The sequence below is a fragment of the Phyllobates terribilis genome, unplaced genomic scaffold (assembly GCF_046119375.1).
Source record: "Phyllobates terribilis strain yellow unplaced genomic scaffold, ASM4611937v1 Scaffold_5__5_contigs__length_657084704, whole genome shotgun sequence".
NCBI classification, from domain to species: Eukaryota; Metazoa; Chordata; class Amphibia; order Anura; family Dendrobatidae; genus Phyllobates; species Phyllobates terribilis.
The window spans coordinates 385,310,092-385,323,919 of NW_027362765.1; positions in this window are offsets into that span (position 1 = coordinate 385,310,092).

Here is a 13,828-nt window from a genome sequence, read left to right on the forward strand (position 1 = left end):
TGTACACTAGATGTGGACTGCCTGACCACATTTACAGTAGACTGTGAAACAATTGAGCTCAAAATTTAAAATAGACTGTGGACTGTCTGACTAAAATATTTATAATAAAATGCAGACCGACTGACCACAGTCATTATGTTTGAAATAAGTAATTTTGGCCCTAGAGTGTTATACTTTTTGGTGTGTATAGCATGTAGCAGGAACATATTATCACTCTTTTGAATATTTACAGGTGACTGACGCCCTTTGACATGGTGGGATTTGAAATGTTTCTTTGTGGACTCCAAGAAAAGAATGTGGAAAGTCACATAACAGGTAATTAATATTCATATTAATTACTGATAATAGTCAGTCTAGGCATAAGTTCTAGACCTGCTGAGGTGTGACAACACCTTTCTGATACATGAGAATATACTGTTAGTGGTTTACATATGTATATTTTCTATACACAACTCCTAGTATAACACAACCATATCTTAGGTAGAGAAATAAGGAACATTTCTTTTCCTTATCCTCTGTATTCTAAAGTGAGGAATCCCTTATTCTGTTTCATAGAATAGCCTTGTAATCAGCGGTGTAACAATCAATACCGCGATTACATGAGACTGACCACAGCATTAAGACTACACTGTGGACCAATTGACCACAAAATTTACGAGGACTGACAGTCCACAGCATTTAAATTAGGTGTGGACTGACTGACAACAGCATTTACACTAGTCTATGGATTGACTGGAAGACAGCAATTACTGGAAAGGGACATCATACTCGGAAGAATAGAAGGAAGAAGGCAAAGAGGAAGACCAGTAACCAATCCAAAGGATTGACACTATCAAGATAATGGTGAAGAAAACCCTAGAGGACCTATCTAGTCTTGCACAAAATTGATCTTCCCAAAGATCATTAATTCATCCAGTCGTCATTGCTAGAGTTTCAACCGAAGGCCGTTAATAATAAAAAATGGACTGACTGACCACAGCATTCACACTAGTTGTGGATAGGCTGATCATATTTACAGTAGACTTTGGGCCAACCTCTGTCTTCTAAAGGGAGGAATCCCCTATTCTGTTTCATAGAATAGCCTTGTAATCAGCGGTGTAACAATCAATACAGCAATTACAATAGACTGACCACACTGCTAAGACTACACTGTGGACTGAATGACCACAGCATTTAAAAGGACTGACAGTCCACAGCGTTTGAATTAGTTGTGGATTGACTAACAACAGCATTTACAGTAGTCTAAGGATTGAATGGAAGACAGCAATCACTGGAAAAGGACATCATACTTTGAAGTATAGAAGAAAGAAAGCAAAGAGGAAGACCAGCAACCAATCCAATGGATTGATACTATCAAGATAATGGTGAAGAAGACCCTAGTGGACCGATCTAGTCTTGCACAAGATTGATCTTCCTAAAGATCTTTAATTCATCAAGTCGTCATTGTTATGATCTGCAACATGTACTAAGGAAAGATAGGGGAAAGCTGTCCCTATAGTAAGACTAAGCTGAATCCCTACTATGTAGGGGGCTGCCTGTTCCTAGTGAACAGACCGGCCTTAGTCCTCGGCTAGTCTGAACGAAGACCTATAGAATTAAGGGAGGGTCCCTAAAAGAACTAAGGACTGGGACAAAAATGGGACACCTCCTAAACAGAGAAATTGTTGCAGAACACAAAAAGACAAACTGACAAAAATGTACTATAGGTCCAAGAGGACCATGCGAACTTGACAGAGAAAGGCACCGAAGCACCAGGCTAGAGAAACAGTGAAACACTGAAGTCCAGCACAGCCACAAGGGCGGAGCTGGATTATAAGAGCAGATGGTCACGTGACCGCAAAACACAAGATGGAAAAAACAAACAGGAGGGTTCTAACAGTACCCCCTCTTTTATGAGGATCATCCGGATCCTCCTGGCCCAGGCCTATCTGGAAACCTCCTGTGGAAAGCTTTAACAAGCCTAGAAGCAGAGACATCATCCATCCTTACCCAGGAGTTGTCTTCGGGACCGAAACCCTTCCAGGAGACAAGATAGTTTAATCTCCCTCTATGCCATCTAGAATTCAAGATACAAGAAATTTAATATTCGCCGTCTTCCACCACAGGAGGAACTGTGATAGTGGCGTCCCTATCAGACACATCAGCCTTTTTCAACAAGGAAACATGAAACACAGGATTAATCTTCCAGGAAGTAGGGACATCCAACCTAACAGCAGACGGGTTAACAACCTGAAACACTTTAAATGGACCCACAAACTTAGGACCCATTTTTTTAGAGGGAATCCTCAATCGCAGGTTCTTCTAGGACAACCAAACCATGTCACCCACAGTAAACAAAACCTCCTTACGTTTCCTGTCAAAATACTTCTTGGACTTCTTGTTAGCCTCTTGAAGGTTGCAACGTACATTAGTCCAAACTCTCTTCAAATCACTGGAAAAATTCTCCTCTTCAGGCACCGCCGACCCCAATTTGGAGAACGAACCAAAAGACGGATGTCTCCCAGTACAACATAAAAAAAGGAGAACACCCAGCAGAGGAGGATGTATAATTGTTAAGAGCAAATTCTGCGAGAGGCAGAAACTCATACCACACCTCTTAATTGTCCACCACAAAACAACACAAAAACTGTTCAACATCCTGGTTCTTTCTTTCAGTCTGTCTATTAGACTCAGGATGATAACCAGACGAAAATGACAAATGGACTCCCAACCTGTCACAAAAAGCACGCCAAAGCAAGCCACAAACTGAGGTCCTCTATCAGAAACAATATCCGTGGGAACGCCATGGAGCTTGTCAATTTCCTTAACAAACACCTTAGTGAGTGTCTTGGCGCAGGGCAACTTAATGAATGGAACCAAATGACACATCTTACTAAAACGGTCCACGACCACCCAGATGACAGTAAAACCCTCGGACACAGGAAGATCAGTAATAAAATCCATTGTGAGATGCGTCCAAGGCACACTAGGAACCTCCAGAGGGCAAAGCAACCCCGCAGCAGGAGTATGTGAAGCCTTTGACCTAGCACACACAGTACACTGACGCACCCACTTGATGACTTCCTTCTGCCATCCAGGCCACCAAAAACTGCGACTGATAAGTCTCTTAGTCTCTGAAATTCCTGGATGACCTGCCAACCGAGACTCATGACACTCCACAAACAAATCTCTCCTAAAGGCTCTAGGCACGAACAACCTCCCATGGGGAGTGTTAGATGGAGCATCATCTTGAGCTTTCAGAATCCCATTCTCCAAAACGGAGTCCAATGCCGCCACCACAACTCCTTTCTGTAAAATGCTCTCCTCCTCCTCGGCACCGACCGTAGGAGAGAAGCTGCGAGATAAAGCATCGGCTTTAACATTCTTAGTACCAGGGATATAAGTAACAGAAAAATGAAACCGAGAAAAAAAAGTGCCCACCTAGTTTGACGGGCATTCAAGCGCTTGGCAGCATTATTATTATTATTATTATTATTATTATTTATTATTATAGCGCCATTTATTTCATGGCACTTTACATGTGAAAAAGGGGTATAATACAAGAACAATGACAATAATCTTGAACACAATGTGACAGCGACTGGTACAGGATGAGCGAGGACCCTGCCCGCGAGGGCTCACAATCTACGAGGGATGGGTGAGGATACAGTAGGTGAGGGTAGAGCTGATTGTGCAGCGGTATGGTGGAGCGGTGGTTACTGCAGGTTGTAGTCTTGTCGGAAGAGGTGGGTCTTCAGGTTCCTTTTGAAGGTTTCCACAGTAGGCGAGAGTCTGATACGTTGGGGTAGAGAGTTCCAGAGTAGGGGGGAAGCACGGGAGAAATCTTGTATACGGCTGTGGGAGGAGGAGATAAGAGGGGAGTAGAGCAGGAGATCTTGTGAGGATCGGAGGTTGTGTGCTGGTATGTAACGGGAGACTAGGTCGGAGATATATGGAGGAGACAGGTTGTGAATGGCTTTGTATGTCATGGTTAGGGTTTTGAACTGGAGTCTCTGAGCAATGGGGAGCCAGTGAAGAGATTGACAGAGAGGAGAGGCCGGGGAATAGCGGGGGGACAGGTTGATTAGTCGAGCAGCAGAGTTTAGGATAGATTGGAGGGGTTCGAGAGTGTTAGAGGGGAGGCCACAGAGCAGGAGGTTGCAGTAGTCAAGGCGGGAGATAATGAGGGCGTGCACTAGTGTTTTTGCAGATTCATGGTTGAGGAATGTGCGGATCCGGGAGATATTCTTGAGTTGGAGTCGGCAGGAAGTGGAAAGGGCTTGGATATGTGGTTTGAAGGAGAGTTCCGAATCCAGGGTTACCCCAAGGCAGCGAGCTTGAGGGACTGGGGAGAGTGGGCAGCCATTGACGTTGATAGATAGGTCAGTTGGGAGGGTTGAATGAGATTGCGGAAAGATGATGAATTCTGTTTTGTCCATGTTAAATTTTAGAAATCTGGCAGAGAAGAAGGATGAAATAGCAGACAGACATTGTGGGATTTTGGTTAGTAAGGAAGTGATATCGGGTCCAGAGAGGTAGATCTGTGTGTCATCAGCATAGAGGTGATAATGAAAGCCATGAGACTCTATGAGCTGTCCCAGGCCTAAGGTGTAGATGGAGAAGAGCAGGGGTCCTAGAACTGAACCTTGGGGGACACCGACAGATAGGGGGCGAGATGAGGAGGTGGTCTGTGAGTGGGAGACACTGGATGTCCGGTCTGTTAGGTATGAGGAGATCCAGGATAGGGCCAAGTCTGTGATGCCGAGAGATGAGAGAGTCTGGAGTAAGAGGGAATGGTCCACTGTGTCAAAGGCAGATGACAGGTCTAGGAGGAGGAGGACAGAGTAGTGTCGCTTAGATTTGGCAGTTAGTAGGTCGTTTGTGACTTTAGTCAGTGCAGTTTCAGTAGAATGGTTCAGTCGGAAACCAGATTGTAGGCGGTCAAAGAGGGAGCAGGAGGAGAGGTGGGAGGACAGTTCAGAATGGACATGTTATTCCAGTAGTTTTGAGGCAAAGGGGAGAAGTGATATGGGGCGATAGCTAGACACGGAGGATGGGTCAAGGGAGGGCTTTTTGAGGATGGGTGTGATTGAGGCATGTTTGAAGCATGAGGGGAAGACACCAGTTATTAGTGACAGGTTGAAGAGGTGGGCTAGGGCTGGGATGAAGATGGTGGTAAGGTTTGGGATGAGGTGGGACGGGATTGGGTCAAGTTTACATGTGGTGAGGTGTGATTTGGAGAGTAAGGAGTAGTGTTGAGCCACCCCCGTAGTGTTCGAGTTCGGTTCGGTTCGTCGAACACCCGTGTGTTCGTCGAACTGTTCGTCGAACACCTTCGAACACCGTTAAAACCAATGGCAGGCAAACAAAAACACATAGAAACACATAGAAAACACCTTCAAAGGTGTCCAAAAGCTGACAAACTGCTCAGAAGACACAACTAACACATGGAAAAGTGACAAGTACATATAGTCATGCGAAAAGAAAAGAGGTGGAGGAGTAAAAGGAGGGGGAGACACAGATATAGGCATGTCATGCCCTTCTAAAATCCAAAAAGTGAGAAGCCGACACGTTCAGTCCGCTCCTGCCCGTGCCACCTCCGCGTCGCCGGGTTTGTGCCAGAGCCGCGGTGAACCCTGACGGCCAGCCCCCCTCTCCCAATACTGGTGCCTGTCCGCTGGTGGGTCGAGCGAGCCCCCCTGTGGTGGAGGCAGCTCTAAGCTTTTTAATTGGAATTGTCTCTCTAATTTGAATGAATACACTTTAAATCCATTTACAAGGATCTATTGGAGGGCAAGTCTCATGCCAGCAGCCGCGTAATTCCAGCTCCAGTAGCGTCCACTAAAGCTGCTGCAGTTAAAAAGCTTTTATAAGGATTGAGCTCGGCTGTCCACCGCAAGGCATCCTACTGCCAGTCCCAGCCCCTATGCCTTGGGGTGCCTCCTGATGCTCTTCACTGAGTATCCCGTGGTCCCGAAGCATTTCCTTTGAAAAAATTAAGTGTCCAAACTACAGGTGGTGTAGCTTGCTTAACAGCCGGGATAATCCGCTGACTAGCAGACACTGCTACTAGGCACAAAGTATTTCCTGGGCTAGATGCAGTTAAAAATTTGTAATTAGATACTCTCGTTGGATGCTGAGAAAGCATTCCATAGAGTCTCCTGGCACGCCATATATGATTCTCTTAAAAAGCTTGGGGTAGGGGTCTAGGGGACCCTTTTATAGCCAAAATCACGGCCCTGTATCGCAATACGTCACCTAGGCTGAAGATAAATGGAACTGTAGCACCCTGAGGGCTCGGTTGCTACAGAGGTATTGCACCTCACCCAGAGGTGTGATATCTCACTCTCAGGTAAGGATGTAGTGTGGATCAGGACCCGACACCTGCATGCATTACACCACATTGCCGTGGGGCAGGGCGACCAATATGCCCCTGATATGGGCACGACAGTCCCTGTCCCTGGCTGGAGTGGGGGGAGGGAACACTGAGGAAGGGGAACCCTGTAGTGCAGGAGCAGGGAGGAAGCAGTTCCTGGGTGCATTGAGAAGAGAGTATAAAAGGTGGGCACCATCTTAGTTCAGTGCAGAGAAGTCTGAGCAGAAGTGGCAGGGAGCAGGGGCTCTGCATGAGCTCTGCTCCGGAGGCGGGCCTAGTAACAGAGGCCCAGGCCTGGAAGAGGGAGAAGGAAGGAAGAGGAGAGGAGAAGGCTCCAGGAACGAAGGGATCCCAGGGGTGCGGACGGGCGAGTCGCCACCGCACGCCCGAATCCACCTGCGTGGAGGGGTCAGGCAAAGGGGGAGACCGGTCCCTGAAACTAGTGGAGGCAGGAAACGACCCTCAGCTAGAAACAGGAGGCTGTGACATTTTATGTGGCGCAGCCCCTCGCTACACCCGCTAGTAAGGCACCACATAGGGTCAGGGAAACTGGCGCCAAGTTTACCAAGAGGAGGCCCGAGGCAGCCGGACAGAAGGGTTGGTAAGAAAGGCCAGACAAAGGACACACAAAGGGGGTCCTGTGAAGCGCTCCAAAGTTATCTGGGAGTTGTCTGAGCCCCTCACCTGTTGAGCACAGTACGACGTGGGCAGCCGTTACCTGCAGACGTGGTCTGGATAATAAGAACTGTGAGTAAAGGCCCTGGACTGCATCACTGACTCCGTGTCGTTACTGCTGCTGCCCTGCACCATCACCCCCATCCTCCGCATACACTGCCCTGAGGCTATACTCCTCCCGTGGGGAGTTATGCTACGCTCTGCTGCACCCACAACACCAGCCTCAGCGGTCTGCCCTGGAGCGGCGGTTCACTCTGACCGCAATCCATGGGTGGCGTAGTCGGACATTTAAACATCAAAACCACATAAATAGTTCCGCCACTGGTTTGACCGCCCTGAGCCACGGAACCGGGTCGCCGCCACGGAGACTACAACCACCAGCATCCACCAAAAAGGGTCCGGCTCCGGGTGTCCCAAGGCCCAGGGGGCGCGTCAGAACATTTTCATCACCTTTCACAATCACCAATGGGACAAGGCAGGGATGTTCTCTGTCCCCTCTCTTATACATCCTAGTGACGGAGCACCTGCTCTCATCAATTCGCCATAACCCCAATATTAGGTGGATTGAGGTGGGAGGCACCGAGTACAAGTGCTCTCTATTTGCTGATGATGTCCTAGTATATATCACTCAATCACATATATCCATCCATGCTGTTATGGCTGAAATAGATCACTTTGTTACATGGTCAAATTTTAAAATCAATGCAGCGAAGTCTGAGGCCCTCGATGTCTCCCTCCCCAAATCCATATAGGATTCCATCCAGTCCAACTTTCCCTTTGCCTGGCCCTCACAGGGTATCAAATACTTAGGAATTCCTATTCATAGAGACCTCTCCCATCTATGTTATCTTAATTTTGGGCCCTTTATTGAACAACTCCATACAGACCACGGTTGGCAAGTTAGAACTGTAAGATTCACTACGTGAACCACTGGTGTTTTGTGGAAAAGCACATGTACACTGTGTTCCAAATTATTATGCAAAAAGTGTTTAGGAGTGATAAGGGAAGAATTTGTTTGTTTGTCAGTTAAACTCATTGATGGTGATGTGTGTCAGGGCTCTTTATATCACTGTAAGCAATTGCAGACACCTGTGCTAATTAGTTTGGCAGGTGTGTCCAATGAAAGGCAAGACTACTTAAGAAGGCTGTCTCACATTATTAAGCAGCCTACATTTTCTGCCAAAATGGGAAAGAAAAAGGATGTGTCGGCTGCTGAGAAGCAACAAATTGTGGAGTGTTTAGGTCAAGGCATGACTACAATCAACATTGTGTGATGATCAGGATGAAGTGTCTTGGCAATCAAGAAGTATGTAGCTGATTCACAGTACACACGTGTGCATGCTGATAAGGGCAAATTGAGGACTCTTTCCTACAGGCAATTACGTCAGGTTGAAAGAGCAGCAGACAGTACTACGTCTCTGTCCAGGAAGGCGCAACCTGGCCTCGTCGTCACTAGCATCTTCCTCCACCTCCTCTGCTGACCTCATCTCTTGGCTGACTGTGGGTTGACAGTAAGTGGGATCTCCAACCTCATCATCATCACCCTGTGCGTTATCACACCCGTCGTCCTCAGAGCCAACCTGTTCCTGCCCTGACAAAAAAACTAAAGTTGTCGCTCCAATCAGGTATTTGAGTCTTATCATCGTCTTCCTCATTGTCTCCACCAACAGGAGTTACAGTTTGGGAATGAGGGTCTACATTATGGTCAGAACCTTCTGCGTCTGGTCCTGGATCCGACTCATAAAGATTCTGGGCATCAGTGCAGATCATTTCCTCGTCTGGATTCACAGAAGCGCTGGAGTCGACCTCTGATTCCCAGGCTATAGTATGAGTAAACAGCTCTGCAGACTCAACCATCTGTTCTACCTCATACTCAGACGGGCAGCTGGAGATTTGCGAGCTGTGAGGAAGCAAGTGCGATTGGGGTGACACCTTTGAGGACTGGAGTATTTGTGATGTTGAAGTTGATGTGGAGGAGAGCCCACTTAAAGGAGCACTTGATATCCGTTGAAGCACCTGCTGTTTTTGTGCCTCATCTGGAATTTGTAGCGATTGGCGTGGCCGTAAGAAAGGGATCTTATCACATTGTCCGCTAAAAGAAGTAGACATTTTAGTTTGGCTGGAAGATGGTCTTTCTTCTGCAGATGTTACTGTTGCTTTAACACCTACCCCACGGACACAACCTTTTTTCCCCTTCCCAACACGCCTATTCCCCTTTCCACCAGCAGCAGGCCTTTTTCCACTCATTTTGGTGGTTAACTAATTCACAACTCTGGAGTTGTTTGCACAAAAAAACAATGGATGGGAACCGAGCAGAGCTGAGTGGCCAAACTGTGGTATTAGGCCAAAACTATTGGCTGGGTTAGATGGAGAAAAAATTTATATTCAATTTGCAACCTGATGGAGGTCAGTATAGATGGACTAATAGAACAAGTCCCACACACAACTAGAAGCCCAAATATTTTTTCAGAGGTAGATGCAGAAAAAAATATATTCAGTTTGCAACCTGATGGAGGTCAGTATAGATGGACTAATAGAGAAAGTCCCACACACTGCTAGAAGGCCAAATATTTTTTCAGAGCTAGATGCAGACAAAAAATTATTTTGAATTTGCAACCTGATGGAGGTCAGTATAGGTGGACTAATAGAACAAGTCCCACACACTGCTAGAAGGCCAAATATTTTTTCAGAGCTAGATGCAGAAAAAAATTATATTCAGTTTGCAACCTGATGGAGGTCTGTATAGATGGATTAATAGAACAAGTCCCACACACAGCTAGAAGCCCAAATATTTTTTCAGAGGTAGATTCAGATAAAAATTATTTTTAATTTGCAACCTGATGGAGGTCAGTATAGATGGACTAATAGAGAAAGTCCCATACACTGCTAGAAGGCCAAATATTTTTTCAGAGCTAGATGCAGATAAAAATTATTTTTAATTTGCAACCTGATGGAGGTCAGTATAGATGGACTAATACAACAAGTCCCACACACAGCTAGAAGCCCAATATTTTTTCAGAGGTAGATGCAGAAAAAAATATATTCAGTTTGCAACCTGATGGAGGTCAGTATAGATGGAGTAATAGAACAAGTCCCACACACAGCTAGAAGCCCAAATATTTTTTTAGAGGTAGATGCAGATAAAAATTATTTTTAATTTGCAACCTGATGGAGGTCAGTATAGATGGACTAATAGAGAAAGTCCCACACACTGCTAGAAGGCCAAATATTTTTTCAGAGCTAGATGCAGATAAAAATTATATTCAATTTGCAACCTGATGGAGGTCAGTATAGATGGACTATTAGAACAAGTCCCACACACAGCTAGAAGCCCAAATATTTTTTCAGAGGTACTGTAGATGCAGATAAAAATTATTTTTAATTTGCAACCTGATGGAGGTCAGTATAGATGGACTAATAGAGAAAGTCCCACACACTGCTAGAAGGCCAAATATTTTTTCAGAGCTAGATGCAGAAAAAAATTATATTCAGTTTGCAACCTGATGGAGGTCTGTATAGATGGATTAATAGAACAAGTCCCACACACAGCTAGAAGCCCAATATTTTTTCAGAGGTAGATGCAGAAAAAAATATATTCAGTTTGCAACCTGATGGAGGTCAGTATAGATGGACTATTAGAACAAGTCCCACACACAGCTAGAAGCCCAAATATTTTTTCAGAGGTACTGTAGATGCAGATAAAAATTATTTTTAATTTGCAACCTGATGGAGGTCAGTATAGATGGACTAATAGAGAAAGTCCCACACACTGCTAGAAGGCCACATATTTTTTCAGAGGTAGATGCAGAAAAAAATATATTCAGTTTGCAACCTGATGGAGGTCTGTATAGATGGATTAATAGAACAAGTCCCACACACAGCTAGAAGCCCAATATTTTTTCAGAGGTAGATGCAGAAAAAAATATATTCAGTTTGCAACCTGATGGAGGTCAGTATAGATGGACTAATACAACAAGTCCCACACACAGCTAGAAGCCCAATATTTTTTCAGAGGTAGATGCAGAAAAAAATATATTCAGTTTGCAACCTGATGGAGGTCAGTATAGATGGACTAATACAACAAGTCCCACACACAGCTAGAAGCCCAATATTTTTTCAGAGGTAGATGCAGAAAAAAATATATTCAGTTTGCAACCTGATGGAGGTCTGTATAGATGGATTAATAGAACAAGTCCCACACACAGCTAGAAGCCCAATATTTTTTCAGAGGTAGATGCAGAAAAAAATATATTCAGTTTGCAACCTGATGGAGGTCAGTATAGATGGACTAATACAACAAATCCCACACACAGCTAGAAGCCCAATATTTTTTCAGAGCTAGATGCAGAAAAAAATTATATTCAATTTGCAACCTGATGGAGGTCAGTATAGATGGACTAATAGAATGATGCTATGCCCAAAAGATTTTACTTCACTAGGTGCAGTAAAAAAATTGGTATTCTATACACAGGTGGTATATCTTGCAACACAGATAGGCTACTCCACTGACTAACACACTCTGCAATAGGCCAAAAAGGATTAGCTTTGCTAGATTCAGCCAAATGCTGTGAAAAAAACTTGCACAGCACTGGCACAGACCTGCCTGGCAAAAACTGATAGGAACTGATGTAACCTAGTCCTGAAAAGGACTCCAATTACAATTAGTCTTTACTCCCACAATCTATCTATTTAAGAGCACAGACCTGCCTGATAAAAGTCGTAGGAAATGCTGTAACCTAGTCCTTAAAAGGACTGCAATCACAACTATTCCCTACTCCCAAGCTATCTGTAGATTTGTGCGAAAATTGGCTTGAAATTAACAAGGTATAGCGCACACAGCAACAGCGGTGCCGTCTAACACGCAGCTGCAGCAGTGAGAAAATGGTGGCGACGGGGAAAATGGCTTGGTCTTATAGGGCAAGGACATGTGACATACACTGCCAATGACACATGCCCTTGCTTGTGTGAAAAAAAGCACTTCGCTCCGTGTGTGCGCTGCTGATAGGCTGACAGATTGCACCTCCCCACTGTAAATGCGGGAAAGAGAAAAAAAAAATGGAGATCTTCATTGTTCCTGCAGAGATCCATCCCCTGCCCCTCCCCCCACCCCGCTGTACACTCAAACTGCGTATTAACATTAATTTTCATCATTACTGAGAAAAAATCCAGTTATGATTTTGGTGCACGAACAGTTATCGAACATAACCTCGAACAGCCGAATTTTTCTCAAATTGTTCGTGTTCGCCGAACGGCTCGAACACCGCCCAAAACAGCTCGAATTTGAGATTGGCGAACAGTTCGAGTAGAACAATGCTCATCTCTAGTAAGGAGGAAAGTTGATCTTCAGAAATGGTGGAGAATGTGGTTTTGGAGGAGGAGGGTTGAGTAGGTGTGGGGAAGGGCTGTGGGGGCTTTAGGCAAAAACTTTGCCTGATGGTGTCAATCTTCTTCTTGAAGAATGAGGCAAAGTCTTCGGCTGAAATAAGAGGAGAGGGAGGAGGCACTAGGGGACGGAGGAGAGAATTGAAGGTGTTGAATAGTTGTTTAGGGTTGTGAGACAGGGAGGATATGAGAGATGCAAAGTATGTTTGTTTTGCTGCAGTGAGTGTGGACTTGAAGGTAGTGAGGGACTGTTTGAATGCGATGAAGTGCTCATGGGAGTGGGACCTTTTCCATCTACGCTCAGCAACCCTGGAGGCCCGTCGCAGTTCTTTAGTTAGGCTGGTGTGCCATGGTTGTCTGTTGATTGTGCGAGCTTTGGTATGTGTGAGAGGGGCGACCAAATCGAGAGCTGCAGCTGTTGTGGTGTTGTATAAAGTGGCAGCAGCATCTGCATCATGTAAGGAACTAATGTCTGTAAGAGGGAGGAGGGATTCAGAGAGTGAGTGTAGGTCAAGGTGTTTGAGATTTCTATGAGGGTATGCAAGTTTGTGGAGTAGGGATTGTTGCCCCGGGGGGGAGAGAGAAGAGAATGTGAGTAGGTTGTGGTCAGAAAGAGGGAGAGGTGAGTTAGAGAGATTAGATAGGGAACAGAGGCGGGTGAAGATGAGGTCCAGCATGTGGCCATCTTTGTGGGTGGGTGTGGAAGACCACTGAGTAAGACCGAAGGAGGAAGTGAGGGATAGAAGCTTAGAGGCAGCTGAGAGGGAAGTGTCAAAGGGGATGTTAAAGTCGCCCATGAGGATAGTGGGGATGTCAACGGAGAGGAAATGAAGTAGCCAGGTGGTGAAGTGGTCAAAGAAAGTGGTGGTTGATCCTGGGGGGCGGTAGATGACAGCCAGTTGGAGGTTGGAGGGGGAGTAGATGCGCACGCAGTGCACTTCAAAAGAGGGGAGAGTAATTGAGGGCGGCAGTGGGACATGGGTGAAGGAGCAGTTATCTGAGAGGAGGAAACCTATTCCTCCACCATGCTTGCCGGTGGGGCAGGGGGTATGGGAGAGGTGGAATCTGCCATACGAAAGTGCAGCAGGAGAGGCTGTGTCGGAGGGGGTGAGCCAGGTTTCAGTGATGCCGAGGAAGGAAAGCTTGTGAGTGATGAAGAGATTGTGAATGTAGGAAAGTTTATTGCGGACAGAGCGAGCGTTCCATAGAGCTCCTGTTAGTGGAACTGGAGAAGCGGGGGCTGGGCGTATGGGTATAAGGTTAGAAGGGTTACGAGAGTTTGGGATAGATTGTGGGTAGGAGGTGGAAGTGATTGTAGGGATGTGGTGAGGAGGGCCGGGATTTGGAGAGATGTCGCCGGCAGTAAGGAGGAGCAGAGAAAGCGTTATTAGGTGGGAGCAGGAGAGGGCATGAGGT